Source organism: Pongo abelii, chromosome 12 (genome assembly GCF_028885655.2).
Source record: "Pongo abelii isolate AG06213 chromosome 12, NHGRI_mPonAbe1-v2.0_pri, whole genome shotgun sequence".
In the NCBI taxonomy this organism is placed as follows: Eukaryota; Metazoa; Chordata; class Mammalia; order Primates; family Hominidae; genus Pongo; species Pongo abelii.
Genome location: NC_071997.2, coordinates 124,988,468 through 125,002,906, shown reverse-complemented (window position 1 = coordinate 125,002,906; position 14,439 = coordinate 124,988,468). Strand labels below are relative to the sequence as shown.

Below are 14,439 nucleotides of genomic sequence, written 5' to 3'. Positions count from 1 at the left end.
TTACACACATATATGTCATACTTCTATCCAGCTGAGAGGGCCTAGAAGCAGTGACATCCTGGTGGCAATGAGCATACCTCATGCCCAGATCTTGGTTTCCAAATACCACTCTCCAATAAAAGAACCCAAAGGTCTTTAGAGAAATGGCTGATTCTAAAGATGGAGTAAGAAAAATACAAACCAAGCCTGGAACATCTTGAAGTGACAAAAGTAAGAAAGTGCTAAAAAAAATTAAAGAATAATAATGATAGATTGGGGCATGTCAAAAGGACATGGAAGTCAACCTGAAAGAGCCCAATGGTCAAAGCTGGAATACTGTGAGCAACAAAATATGTAATAATGGATTATTCCAATAAAATGAGTATTTATGAGTTCATATTAATAAAAACGAATACATGAAAGCATTAAACATGGAACTACAAGAGACAAGACTCCTTTCAGAATATTGTTTTTTTTAAAGTTCATATCCCCTATGCAAAAAGGTGAGGTTTAATTTCCCTATTCTTGAGTGTGAACTGGACTTCGTGACTTGCTTCCAAATAATTGAGTATAAGAATGAAAAAATAGAAACTTTCCTTGTGGTAATTTGGCAGGTACTCCCTTAACCATGATATCAAGATTAGCATCGCCAGCAATAAGTTAAGCTGATATCCTATATCCATTGATTAGATGAAACGTGAAAGACACTTCCTTTCTGTAGAGTTCTTCCCCAAAACCTGTAAGCCCAGTCTAACCATGAGAAAACATCAGACAAGCAAAATTTAGTGACAGTTTACAAAATACTTAACCAGGATTCCTCAAAAGTTCAAAGCCAGGCAGTACAAGAAAAGAATAAGAAACTGTCACAGCCCAGGAAAAACAAAGGAGACGTGATGAACAAATGCAATGTGGTACCCAGATTGGAACCTGACACGGAAATAGCATATTAGTAAAACAATTGACAAAATCCAAGTAATGTCTGTAATTCAGTCAATAGTGTGGTACCAATCCTCATTTCTTTAGTTTTGACAAATGGACCACAGTTATGTTAACATTAGGGGAAGTGGGGTGAGAGGCATGTGGAGACTTTCTCTGTTTGTAAATTTTCTGTAAATTATTATTATTCCAAAATAAAAAAGTCTTAAAAATATAGAGAAGCAATCCTAAATACCATACAGCATCTGCCTTAGCCCATTATGCACTTCTATAACAAAATGCCATAAACTGGGTGTTTATAAGCAACAGAAATTTCTTCTTCACAGTTCTGGTGGCTGGAAGTCCAAGGACTAGGTGCTGGCAGGTTTGGCATCCGGTGAGGCCCTGCTTCCTGGTTCATAGATGGTGTCTTTTCACTTTGTCCTCCCATGGTGGGAGAGGTTAAAGGGCTCCCTTTGCCTTATTTGATAAGGGCACTAATCCCATTCATGAGAGCTCCACCCTCATGGCCTGATCACCTCCCAAAGTCCCACCTCCTAATACCACCACTTTGAGGCTAGGATTTCAACATAATGAATCTTAGAAGGGTACAAACATTCAGTCCATAGCAGTATCTGGACCCCAGAAGAGACACCAAACCTACTGTGTTTTATAAGGTAAATTCTACCAAATATGCAAGGAACTGATCATTCTTATGTTTTGCAAAACACTCCATGGCATGGAGAATAATGGGCTAATTTCCAACTCATACTATGACACTAGTGTAATTTTGAAACCAAGAGATAAAAAGGATATCAAGAAAGGATGGAAGGAGGAAATAATGAAAACAAAACAGTAAGTCATTATCACGTATGAACTTGTACCTCAAATCCTAAAAAAATAATGAATTAAACTTGTCAGTATATTTAAGGAACAAAACACTACAGAAGACAAGCAGTGTTTAATCCAGGACTTCAAATAAGTTTCATGTTTGATATCTTAATAAATAGGAAAAAAAAAACATGATTATCACAGTAGTTACTGGAAAAACCCTCTGATAAAACTTAGCATCTCTTCCTGGTAAATGGCTTTAGCTTAAAACAGACGGAATTTTTTTAACCTGCCAAAAGGAATTGCCCAGTAAACCACAAGTCCCCGTATGAAAGGTGAATCATTAGAGACATTCCCATTAAGGGCAGAGACAGGAAAGTGAGGCTCACTATTACAAAAACTATTCAGAATTGTTCTAGAAGTTTTAAACCATAAATAAGGTGAGAATTTTTAAACATGAAAAAACATAGTACAGCATTTCTCAAAGTGTGGTCACTGGACCAACAGCATTAGGTAGTTAGAAGAACAAATTATTGAGCCCCACCCCAGACCTCTGGAATCAGAAACTCTTGGAGTGGGAAATGGCAATCTGTGCGTTAGCAGTCCCCAGGGAGGCTGGGATGTGTCCTGAAGATTGAGAAACTCGCTGTAGTCAATGCTGTTGGTTTCAATGCTGTTGGAAGCCAGAGCACTCCAACCCCCAACTGCTGTGAGTGTTGGCTTCCAACACTTTGCACCTGTCCGCTTCTCCTGAGGACTGTGCTCAGCTGAAGGAAGTCCACTTGATCAGAAATGCCCAGAAGATTCTGCTTTCCTTCTGTGGGGAATTGCTTTCCAGACCCTCGAAGATACAAGATCCACAGATGCTAAAGTTCCTGCTATAAAATGGCGTAGTATCTGCATACAACCCAGGCACATTCTCCCACATACTTGAAATCATCTCTATATTGCTTATATCCCCTAATACAGCCTGTAGCCAATGACTGACTGATACAGGGCAATGACTGACTGATATTGAAGGCAGCCCTCTTGCTGCAAAGTAGCATAACTCTATGATGCTATTCGCAAGCCAGAAGGCCCTGTGGGGTCAGGCTGAGGTTGGGCCACAGCTGAGGCCACACCAGCACAGCTTTCCCCCTGCCCTGGCCTGCTGTCCTCAGTCTCTGACAGGTTTCACCTGAGAACACATTTTCCTGGAAACCACTGGCCCAAGAATCCTGTCTCAGGCTCAGCTTCTAGGAAATCCAATCAGACATAGAGTATAAGTTGAGAAGAGGGGGTGCTTAATTTTGAAAACTATCATTTTCCACCTAGAGCTTTTTAAATAACCAACTATGAGACTATTATAATAGCTCATACTTAAATAGAACTTACTATATGCCAGGTCCATATATATGTATATATTTACTCATTGAATATGCACAACATTCCTCCAGTGTAGATATATTATTATTATCCTCATTTTATAGATGAAGCAACCAACACACAAAGAAGTTTAACAATTTTCACATTGCCATACAGTTAAAGTTCTTTATCAACTGAATAAAAGATACAGTTTCAAGTATAATTTAAGAATTTGCAAATAGGTAATTGAAAACTATTGGAAATTTAAATTCATAATTAAAGTTTTTAAATAAAAAGATGTTATCAAGTGTGGACACCGTTGATGATTATATTTGCAAATCACTCTATTTGGTTTTCATTGCATACATTTACTTATTTTTATAGATAGCTCTGGCAGAAAAAGCAACACTCACCAAATACAGGTATCCTTTGCTCTTCCAATTCTTGCTTTCTAAATTCAGACACTGAATAGATTTAACCAATTTTTGGATTACCCCATGTTATGTGAATCCTCCCTACTTGCTGTTCAAAACTCAGGATCAAAGAGATTTGGAGAACAGTTTTTTCCACACTATCTGAACTTGCTATGGAATTCTCACTCTCCAACTTTAGAAATGGAATAGATTGAGTTTGGAGAAAATCTTACATTCCATCCTATTCTCTATGTCTTTACTACATTAGGCGAGGCCCTCATACTAGCTTTGGCCAAGGCAATGACAGCAGAAGGGACCCAGGATAGCCCTTCCCAGGCTGAGCTTCAGAGAACCTGGTGATCCTTCAGCCTCACCTATGTTGTAATGCTGTGCCCAGGAAAAACACACGTTGCCTTTGGAGCAGCCTCAGCATGGTGGGACCTTCACTACTCTGGCTTCCCAAGCAGCTGTGCTGAGCTGAGCCCATGCTACCTTCAGAGGACGTTGGTATGCATAAGAAGAAAGAGCATTGCCATGTGGAACCACTGAGATTTTGCAGTTAATACGTTGCCACAGTGTATCCTAATCTATCCAGACTAATACAGCAATCATTTATTAAATCTCAAATAAGAGTAAACTGAGTAGTGTTGAAAAAATTGTCATTATACTTAAAGAAAGATAAAGTTAGACTTCTTTCATATAATGCAAAAATAATGCCCTAATGAAATTAGAGTTGTCCCTCTATATCTGTGGAGAACTGCTTTCCAAACCATCAAAGATACAAGACACACAGATGCTCAAGTTGCTGAAATAAAATGGCATAGTATTTGCATATAACCCAGGGACATTCTCCCGTATACTTGAAGTCATGTATTACATACAATACCTAACACAATGTAAATGCTATGTCAATAGATATTATACTGTATTTTTATTTGTATTTTTAATTGCTGTATCATTATTTTTATTTTGTAAATAAAAAAAATAATTTTATGTATAGTTGGTTGAATCTGCAGATGTGGAACCCAAGGATACAAAGGATTCACCATGAGAAAAAAGTATAAGAAAATATGGAGCCTATTTTAGGTAACATTTTGGTAAGACAGGCATTTTTATTCAAGGTGTAAAATACAGACATTAAAGAAAAAAATGACAAATATGACCACATAAAAATGTAAATGTTTCTTATGAAGAAAAACAAATTCAAGATTTAAAAAACAATTTTTCAGTTGTAGAAACATCTTTGTTATATACCTGTGCATACACACAAACACGCACACAAACACACATGCACAATATGATGTGTATCCAAACTATATAAAAAGAAACTATATATATCAATTAAGAACAAGGAATCACCTAGTAAATTTTAAATAATAATAAATAAAGGATACAAATTGACATATTACAGATGACAAAAACAAATGAAAATTAGTAAGACAGTATTTTCATTCTTTAAATTGGTAAAAATTTTCAAAGAATTATAATATATAAAGACAGAATGTGAAAAATCAGACCATATCATGAAGTGTTGCTTTCTGTAAGTAGAATAGGCTTTTAAAGGACATTTTAATTGCATATGTTGATTTAAAAAATACTTTGGCTCACCAGTTCTATCTCTAGCAACCTCTCCCAGGGAAATATTTACCCATGTGCATGAATATTTGAATAACGTTTTTTGTAACATTGTTTGTAATAGTCCACAATTAGGAATACAATGTCATTAAATGAATAATAAAATAAATTATATTATATCCATATTAAAGAACATCATTTATGTATTAAAATATAAATTATTAAGACACGTTTAGTGACATGGAAGAATGTCTCATATATAGAATAAATGAAAAAGAAAATGAGCGTAGAGCAATTTTTTATATAAAAAGAAAGGAGACATGTATGAGATCACATGTTACCTGTAAGGATGCAAAGTAGCTCTTTAAATTCTAGGCTATATGCATTCTTAAATTTATTAAAACAAGACTATATGCAGAGCAATCTATTCAATCAATTGCATATGTGTATCCTGGAACACTGTTCCCAAATTTAGTCATTCTCAAGTTTGCAATATTTATTCATACTAATATTTACATATTTTTTTAATTGATTCACTTTTATTCTCAAATAAATTTATTGGTAAACATTTATGCCATCACATAAATGAAAGATAAATACAGTATTAAATGTAAAAAAGTTATTCAGTTTACAAGAAAATTGTGCAATTAAATACTGTGATACATTATGTAATGCAAACATAATAAATCCAAACTTTTTAAAAAATGAATACCTGAAAATAAATTTCTCAATGAAGAAGAGAGAGATGTTTCTGGTCAGTCATATAAAAGATATATGTAGCTGGACATGTGGGAGTCTATATTCATGACAATTTAGTTTCTTTAGTTTTAGCTAATTAGCACCAAATTAACTTATATGTGGTTGAAAAGGGTAAATTACCTTCTCTTCCACTGTTAAATACTGAGATTTAATTGCTATTCTAAAATAATTGAGTTACTTAATAAACTGTTACTTCTGAAACACTCTACAGAGTCACTTCTTCTGCTGAATAAGTTTGTTTATGGGTTTGCATGGCAATATCCCAAAAGAAGAGAAATAGCAACGTCTACGAGTCACTGTTGCCATCTGACTTGGAGAAACACCCGTGGATACCGTGTATTAAGTCTCTATTGTCTTTTCATGATGTTCCACATTGTTTTAGCTACTTTATATGAGTTTATAACCAGGTTGGTAAACAATAGCGTTTTAGATATTTGACTGAATGAGTGAATTTCATCAGAAGACTCACTCCCAGGATCTAGGTGCATTTGTGTGATGAACAATTATAATAATTGCTGGCCCTGAGACATCCTATAAAATAGCATGCACACATTATCTCATATAATTCTCACAATCCCTTACATAACTGGAATTCCCATTATACAGTTAGGAATTAGAAGTTCAATGAGGTAATATGCCCTGCCTGGGATCACATAGCAGTGTAATGATAAAAATCAAAATATGAACCTCAAGAATGTTGAATTCCAGAATGTCCTCTTAACTTCTAAATTGGAATCAGAGGCTGCAGCTACACACCCAGATGTCCTCAGCACAAGCAGGCTCATGTCCCCACCATGGGGCCTTATCTTGGGGAGGGGAGAGTCACTAGTCAGGCACCAGGGCCCCTAGAATGTGCAGGCAAGGGGATACCTGGCACCACTGTTGAAAGTGCCACAGTCATACCTTAAGTGAGCTGTTGGCCAGGGCCAGCTGGGTGCCTGTGAGGCCAAGTGTGTGTGTGTGTGTGTGTGTGTGTGTGTGTGTGCGCGTGCGTGTGCGCTAGTTAAATGTCAACATCAGAAGCCTGGAGGCACAGAAGTCACCCATGAGGAGCTGCCCTTCCTACCTCCTGTTTTCCTTTCCCATCCCTTTCTTCCTCTCAGTTCCCAACCTGCATACTCCATATAGGCAATCCAACCCTAGCTCTGTCTCTTCTTGCATCCCAGTTCAATGGAAAATCACCCTGAGATTGCCATGGTAAACACATTATACTTTCCAAAAGACTAAACAAGATTAAGAACAAAAACATTCTAGGGCAGGGCATGGTGGCTCACGCCTGTAATCCCAGCATTTTGGGAGGCCAATCCAGGCAGATCACAAGGTCAGGAGTTCAAGACCAGCCTAGCCAACATGGTGAAACCCCGTCTCTACTAAAAATTACCCAGGCATGGTGGTGCCCACCTGTAATCCCAGCTCCTCAGGAGGCTGAGGCAGGAGAATTGCTTGAACCCAGGAGGTGGAGGTTGCAGTGTGCCAAGGTCATGCCACTGCACTCCAGCCTGGGCGACAGAGCAAGACTCCGCCTCAAACAAACAAACCACTCTAATGCCCGGCCTTCCTGGCAGGTGCATGATTTAGATATGTTTCCCAAGTATGTGAATGAGTTTTCTGCATTTATGTTTCAGTAATCTCTTCAATCTTCACTGAAATCATCAATCCCTGTCAGCAATTAATGTGCTCAGACCTGCCTACGTATATCTGAATTATCCACTTGCACCCTCTGCATTCTGGACTCCAGAATCTGTCTGAAGTTCCAGGTACTAATTGCCATGGTCTAGATCTAGGCAGGATGCTGAGTTGACAATTCGACCTCGCTTCCACCCTGCGGCATCCACAGTGTGCTCCAGCCCTAACCCAGACTCCACATGGAGAAGCAGCCTAATGCTCTGATCTGCTGTTGAATTGCGCCATATGGTCTTTAAAAGGCTTTGTCTTTTTCTTTTTTTTCCAAACAGTCAAGATGAAATTGGCTTCTGGTCAGCAACTCGCTTTCTTTCCCTCCTCTAAGGTAGAGTCGCCAAAAAGGATTTTGTTTTGTTCCATTTTGCCTGCAACGATATGGATAGCCAAATAGGACTACAAATTATCCACATTGTTTTTATGAAGAAAAATATATTTATTTTCCTAGCACTTGGAATTGTCGCTTGCTAGGGCCAGGGAACCGATGTTGTCCCCTGATTTCTGTCCCCCTCTCACCCTAATTGGAGAGATCTGAGCACACCAGAGGATGTTTGTGGCTAAATTGGGGTATTATGAAAATAGTTCACAAAGCAAGTGGAAAGCTATATATAAAAATGATATTTACTTCTCATTTTAAATGAAGCCTAAGACAAAAGGCATATAGGTAAACACAGCTGCAACATTTTTAGGCATATAATCAAATGCAAAAATAATATTGGAAAACTATGTTAATTATTGTAATTAAATTGTGAACGGTATTGATAGAAAAATATCTTTAAAACATATAAAATCAAAATGGAGCTTATCACGTTATGGGAGTTTGCTCTATTATATATGATGTGCCTAGATGGAGGTGCCATTTAGCAAACTGCCCACAACTCCCCAGCAGCAGAGTAGAGGGAAGGAAGGGCTGAGGGACCAGAAAAGAACTCTAGACCTTTGCATAAATCTTAGCCCCAATTCCATGATTTTGGGGAATAAGTTTGCCTGACCAACTTCTGAAAGTTGGTAGAGAAGAGTCGAAAGGGCCTAGACTTTGGAGTCAAGTTTATCTGTGTTTGAAGCATGGCCCACCCACCTCTTAACAGGGTGTTTTTAGGATCCACATCCCCAGCTACAGCAGGAGACAAGGGTCTTGAGACCTATAGAAATCCAAATTCCACTCGGATGACATAGTTATCCTGGGCAAAAGGAAATGTTCCATGATCCCAACATTGTTGTCCTACATTGTTACTACATGGCTATGAAGTTTTTAGCCTTGCTTCTAAATGTCTGGGGGTTTAAGGAATGGTTCAGCAAATGCGGCTCAACCTTAAAGCCCACCATGTCCCCAAAGTCTAGAAGACTCTGTCTTTGGCTGCCTTTAATCTTAGAGTTCGCTTTCCTCCTGGATACCTGTGTTCAGAAGACACTTTGGCCCCAACAGAGGTGTCTAAAGCAGTGTCTGACTCTTCTTCTGGTATACCACATTCCTCTTGAGGATCCTTCTGAGTGCAGAAGAAAACTGGACATCTACCGAGAGGTTAACAGGTGCCATTTCTCCTCGTTACTTTGCATCATCCCAGAAAAAGAAATGCTTCTTCAAGTTTTCCAATCAATTGCACTCACAGCAAAGGTTGGTTGAGGAGCCACTCTGGAGCCTTCCCATCTGCTGCTTCGTGGAAATGTTTGTACAGGATCTGGGCTTCCTGCCGAGCCCCGTTTCCATCATAAGTCGTGTGTTTCCTGTGCATGTTCTCACTCCACACATTAACCCTCTTTTCAGTTTTCACTTAAGTCTTATCTCTCACTTGATGAGCAATTTTTTCACTGGCTGGATCATTTGCAACAGTTTCACAAATGTCTTTTTCTCATTTCTGTAGAAAGAAATTGGTGAACTTGTTCATTCCTCAGATCTGAGCCACTGCTGAATTCATTTCTCTCTTTAGTTTACTCACTTTTATATTCTGGCGAAGAAACCTACGTGCCTTAGCTTGTCTCACTTTTTCTTCATTTTCATCATCTGCACTAGCAGTTGGCCTTTTTTGGGGGGAGAGATGGACAATTATTTCACAAACAAACTAAATTTTTAATAATTGAATACAAATAGCTGCATATACAGCAAACAGAGACACTCCGAGCCACCCAGGAGTGAGTCAGCTGTCACAGTATGGGGGCTCAGCCATGGACCCCAGCTGCAGGGGACAAGCAGGTACTTACCTTAGCAAATTATCACAGTATTTGCTGAAGTCCTGCTCAGAGTGGCAGAGCCAGATAGATCTGTTGAATTTCACACCCTGGGCACCTCCATAGCACATTGGAAGTCACGTAAGCCAATCAGCCTCCAATAACCTACCTGTCAACTGAGAATCGTGATGATAATGATGCCTGCTTCACAGTATTGTGATGACTAAATGAAATAATATTTGTAAAAAAAGTTTGAAAAAGTGTAGATGCTCTGTTATTATTTTCTACCATCTCACAGAAATCCCATTTAGAATATCCCTCCACTCAGCAACCGGCCAAGGTGAATTTGTGGTTTAAGGGTGATACGGTTTGGCTGTGTCCCTACCCACTTCTCATCTTGAATTATATTTCCCATGATACCCGCATGTTGTGGGAGGGACTCAGTGGGAGGTAATTTAATCATGGGGGTGGTTACCCTCATGCTCTTCTTGTGATAGTAAGTGAGTTCTCACAAGATCTGATGGGTTTATAACGGGCTTTTCCCTGCTTCACTCAGCACCTCTCCTTCCTGCCACCACGTGAAGAAGGATGTGTTTGCTTTTCCTTCCACCATGATTGTAAGTTTCCTGAGGCCTCCTCAGCACTGTGGAACTGTGAGTCAATTAAACCTTTTCTTTATAAATTACCCAGTCTTGGGTACGTCTTTATTGGCAGCTTGAGAATGGACCAATAACAAAGGCTAGAACTGAATCTATGTGGAGAAAATGTAGTGGGGAGGGGGTGTGCAAACTCTTAGGAAGTAAGTGTTTTCACACTCAATAGAATATAATATAGTAACACTTGTGCTTTGCTGGTAGACATGTAAAATGGTTTTGTTCAGGTTCTGTACAAAACAGTGTGGCCGTTCCTCAAAATTTTAACCACAGAGTTACAATAAAATCCAGCAATTCCTCTTCTGAGTGTTTACTCAAAAGAATGCAAAGTGAGGACTTGAACAATATTTGTACTCCAATGTTCTTAGCAGCTTTATTTACAATAGCCAAAACGTGAAAACAATCCAAGTGTCCATTGACAGATGAATGGATAAACAAAATGTGGTAAATACATATAATGGGATATTATTCAGCCTTAAAAAGGAACGAAAGTCTGATGTGTGCTACCACATGAATGACCCTTGACATTATGCTAAGTGAAACAAGCCAGACACAAAAGGATAAACATTATATGTGAGGTATCCAGAATAGTCAAATTCATAAAGACAGAAAGCAAAACAGAGGTTACCAGGGGTTGAAGGGAGTGGAAATGAGGAGTTAGTGTTTAATGGGTACAGAATTTCACTTTGAGAAGATGGAAAATTCTAAATCTGGATGGTGGTGATGGTTACACAGTAATAGCAATGAACTGGACACTTAAAAATTGTTAAAATGACAAATTATATGATATCTATATTTTACCAGAATAAAAAATAAATAAAATATTAAAGCTACCTACAAGAAACAAATCAATACTGTCATACTAAGAATGCTAGCTGAGTAATAATGTGTTTTGCAAATTAATTTCCTTTTATCACTCTTTAGACAGTCTCAATAATCATTTTTGTGGTGTCATTAAGATGGTTGTGAATTCATCTGACTTCTTTGTAGATTATAAACAGACTAGAGGTGATTTATTTTGCCTTCATCTGGTCCTTCATCAAAACACTTAATAAATGTTTGGTCTTATGTATGAAAATGTCCTTCCTTTTGCACCTTAGGTTATGCCATAACAAGCAAAGATTTGTGGATTTGTAAAAAGGTTCGTAAGTATTTTTCAACATTTTCCTAGATTTTACTAGCTTTCTCGATGTAAGCCCACGTTAGAGTGTGGGCCATGAGATCCCTGTAGGGTGCCCAGCTCTGAGGAACCCAGCCATGCAGTGCCACATCTAGGCTGCCATCACTCCATCTTTCCTTCCTTCTCTCTCTCAAGACCTCATTGCACAAATCACATTTTTTAATGTCCTCCATTCTGTTTGTTTTTTCTGTTGATGATGTCTTCATCCCTCTTTTTTTGCAATTATTCCCAATACAGATGATCTGCAACTCTAGCCACCAGGAGCCAACATTCTTTCAGTGGATAAAAAGGAGTTCCAATACTTTTTCTTACTAAGGAAATGGATTGCAAGGGATGGTGAATTATTACAATAGTAAGTGTCCAATAAATGTTTGTCAATTGAAGTCAAACTGTTCTGAGAAATAATGACAAGGCATCATTCTGAGGTTTAATTGAAGAAGTCTTGTCCCAAACTCCACTCAAAAGTGAAGGAAGGGCAGTATAACCCAGTAGTTAAGAGCATTCACTTTGGAAACAGCCATAGTTGGGACAGAATCCAGTCTTTACCACAGTCTAATTAAAGGACACTAAATTTTAGAGTCTTCTTCCTGAGCATAATTCTTGTGAAGTGAAATCAGGCTTGCAAAGTGCAAGGTCTACGTTTGTTTCGTACATAGTAGTTACTATGCTTATGATAATAAAATGGAAAAGTATTTTTCTCGGGGTCTCATTACCAGGAATATTTTTACCCTCCATTTCACTCCTTTATAAAGTATGTTTGTGAATTATTTAAAAATACATTACTACTAACCTAGATTTGTTGCTTCTAGAGCCTAAAGCTACAATATGCAATTGGTATTCCCGGAGCCCCTCATCCAAAACAGTTGAGTGAAGGCCCATGTTGTAGGGTCATGCAATTAGTGATTTTATCAGTCTCATCCCAGATTTCTACCACCTCTGGGTCCAAGCTATTCCCTGAGATATTCTTTACTTGCACATCAATGAGTATTAATGGATCCATGTTTATGGTCACTACTTGGAGGGAATGGGTCCCTTGAATTACAGATATCAGCACATAGCCCCCAAAGCACCTTCAAGAGGCATCTAAGGCTCCATGAGTATAGTGAATGGAAGGAGCGAGGAGATACGGTTGGTTTTTCCTATCCTCTTCATCTTTTTAATAATAAGTGTATATTCAATTAAGTAGGCTCTCATTACTCAATTTGTGCGAGTTCAAGTCTGGTCTAAAGTAAAGTGGAAAAATAATACAAGTCTGATTATCTTTGAAGAAAGCGATGAGCTTTGCATTCCAGTCAGAGGTTTTCAAAGACTTGTCCAGGACTATACAGGTAGTGAATGTGTGAACTGAGTTGGGAGCATGACTTTTCTTACTCTTGATCAGGCCCCATCCAGTAGCATCTGCAGATCAGGCCCCATATGATGAATGCTCAGAGTTCAGTGGCTGTCTAAGCAGTGTATGGAGGGGGCTGGAACTTGGTTAGGTGCAAGAGGAAAAGAGATTTATTTTTCCTCCAATTACTGCTTTCAAACACGCTTTGGAGCAGTACCCTTCCTGTTCATGTTTACACTAATTTCTGGCCAGTCTCTTTTATGATCTTCTAATTTGGTAATTAGGACTTACTTTAAGGTTTAGAAAAGTCCATTTCACCTGATTCAAACCTTCACCCCATTCCCAGTTCAGGCCTGACCCATAGCTAGAGGGCCTTCAGTGCAGAAGGGGATTTGGTCTGCTCTTTTTTTTTTTTTTTTTTTTAACTTTTATTTTAATTCCAGGGGTAAATGTGCAGAATGTGTTCTACAGATAAATTACATGCTATGGGGGTTGGGTGTACAGATTATTTCATCACGCAGGTAATAAGCATGGTACCTGATGGTAGTTTTTCTATCCTCACTCTCTTCCCAACTTCCATCCTCAATTAGGTCCTGGTGTCTGTCATTCCCTTCCATGGGTGCTCAATGTATAGCTCCCACATATAAGTGAGATCACATGGCAATTTAATTTTCTCTTTCCTCATTAGTTCACTTAGAATAATGTCCTCCGGCTCCATCCATGTTGCTGCAAAGGGCATGATATTCTCTTTCATGACTGCATAGTGTTCCATGGTGTATTTGTACCATATTTTCTTTATCCGGTCCACCGTTGATGAGCATCTAGATTGATTCCATGTCCTTGCTATTGTGAACAGTGCTGTGATAGTCACGTTCTTGTCTGGTTTAGTTACCTGCTCTTACTCCTGAGACTAGCACCACAAAGGTCAGAGTAAAGTAGAAGATGACCTAAGAAAACATACAGAAGTCTTAACTGGATTGCTTTTGTTATGAGATGTTTACTGAAGTCCTTCTCGTGACTGACACTCCAATACTGGAGTTTTCCTTGGAGGCAGATGTACAAGTTTTTCAGAAGCCATGGGCAACATGAACACTACATGCTTCCCAGAAACACATGGTGAGCTTGTCAACCTCCTTTTGGTGCCCTCCCTCTCATTACCAGCTCCTGTACCTGCGACTCCACCCCACAGCTTTGTGATGCCGGCTGCTTTCTTGGTCTTGGTCTCTTCAAAGCATCCCAAGTTTGGCTACTTTCTTCAGCATCTGCATAGCCCAGGGGAAGCTCCGTATCACAGTCGAGGCTACCATGTGCTGCCTCTTCAACATCCATCAGCTTCTCCCTGCTCAGACTACATGGAGTGGAGGGTGCAGTGGCTGTGCCAGCTGAGCCCTGGTGTATTTGGCCCAACAAGGATAAATCTAGCACCTTCCTCTTTAAGGGGAGGTGGAGGGATTTAGCCCAAGAAGGATAAATCTAGCACCTCCCTCTCAAAGAGGAATGGGAGGATTCATTGCTGCTTCTGTTTTCAAGCACTTATCAAATATATCTAGACCAGTAAAGTTTCATAACATATTTTTAAATATATCAAAATAGTCTTTCTGTGAGTGTGTGTTG

At 38.9% G+C, this 14,439-nt stretch overlaps 1 long non-coding RNA gene across 1 annotated transcript in view; it reads right to left on the bottom strand.

Moving 5' to 3' along the window:
- Window positions 1-645: 645 nt before the first annotated feature.
- Window positions 646-14,439, bottom strand: part of LOC100939368 (uncharacterized) — a 54,124-nt gene continuing 40,330 nt past the window's right edge. Inside the window, exon 3 of the long non-coding RNA XR_152248.4 lies at window positions 646-2,566. This is a non-coding gene — a long non-coding RNA (uncharacterized LOC100939368). The remainder of the gene's footprint in view (window positions 2,567-14,439) is intronic.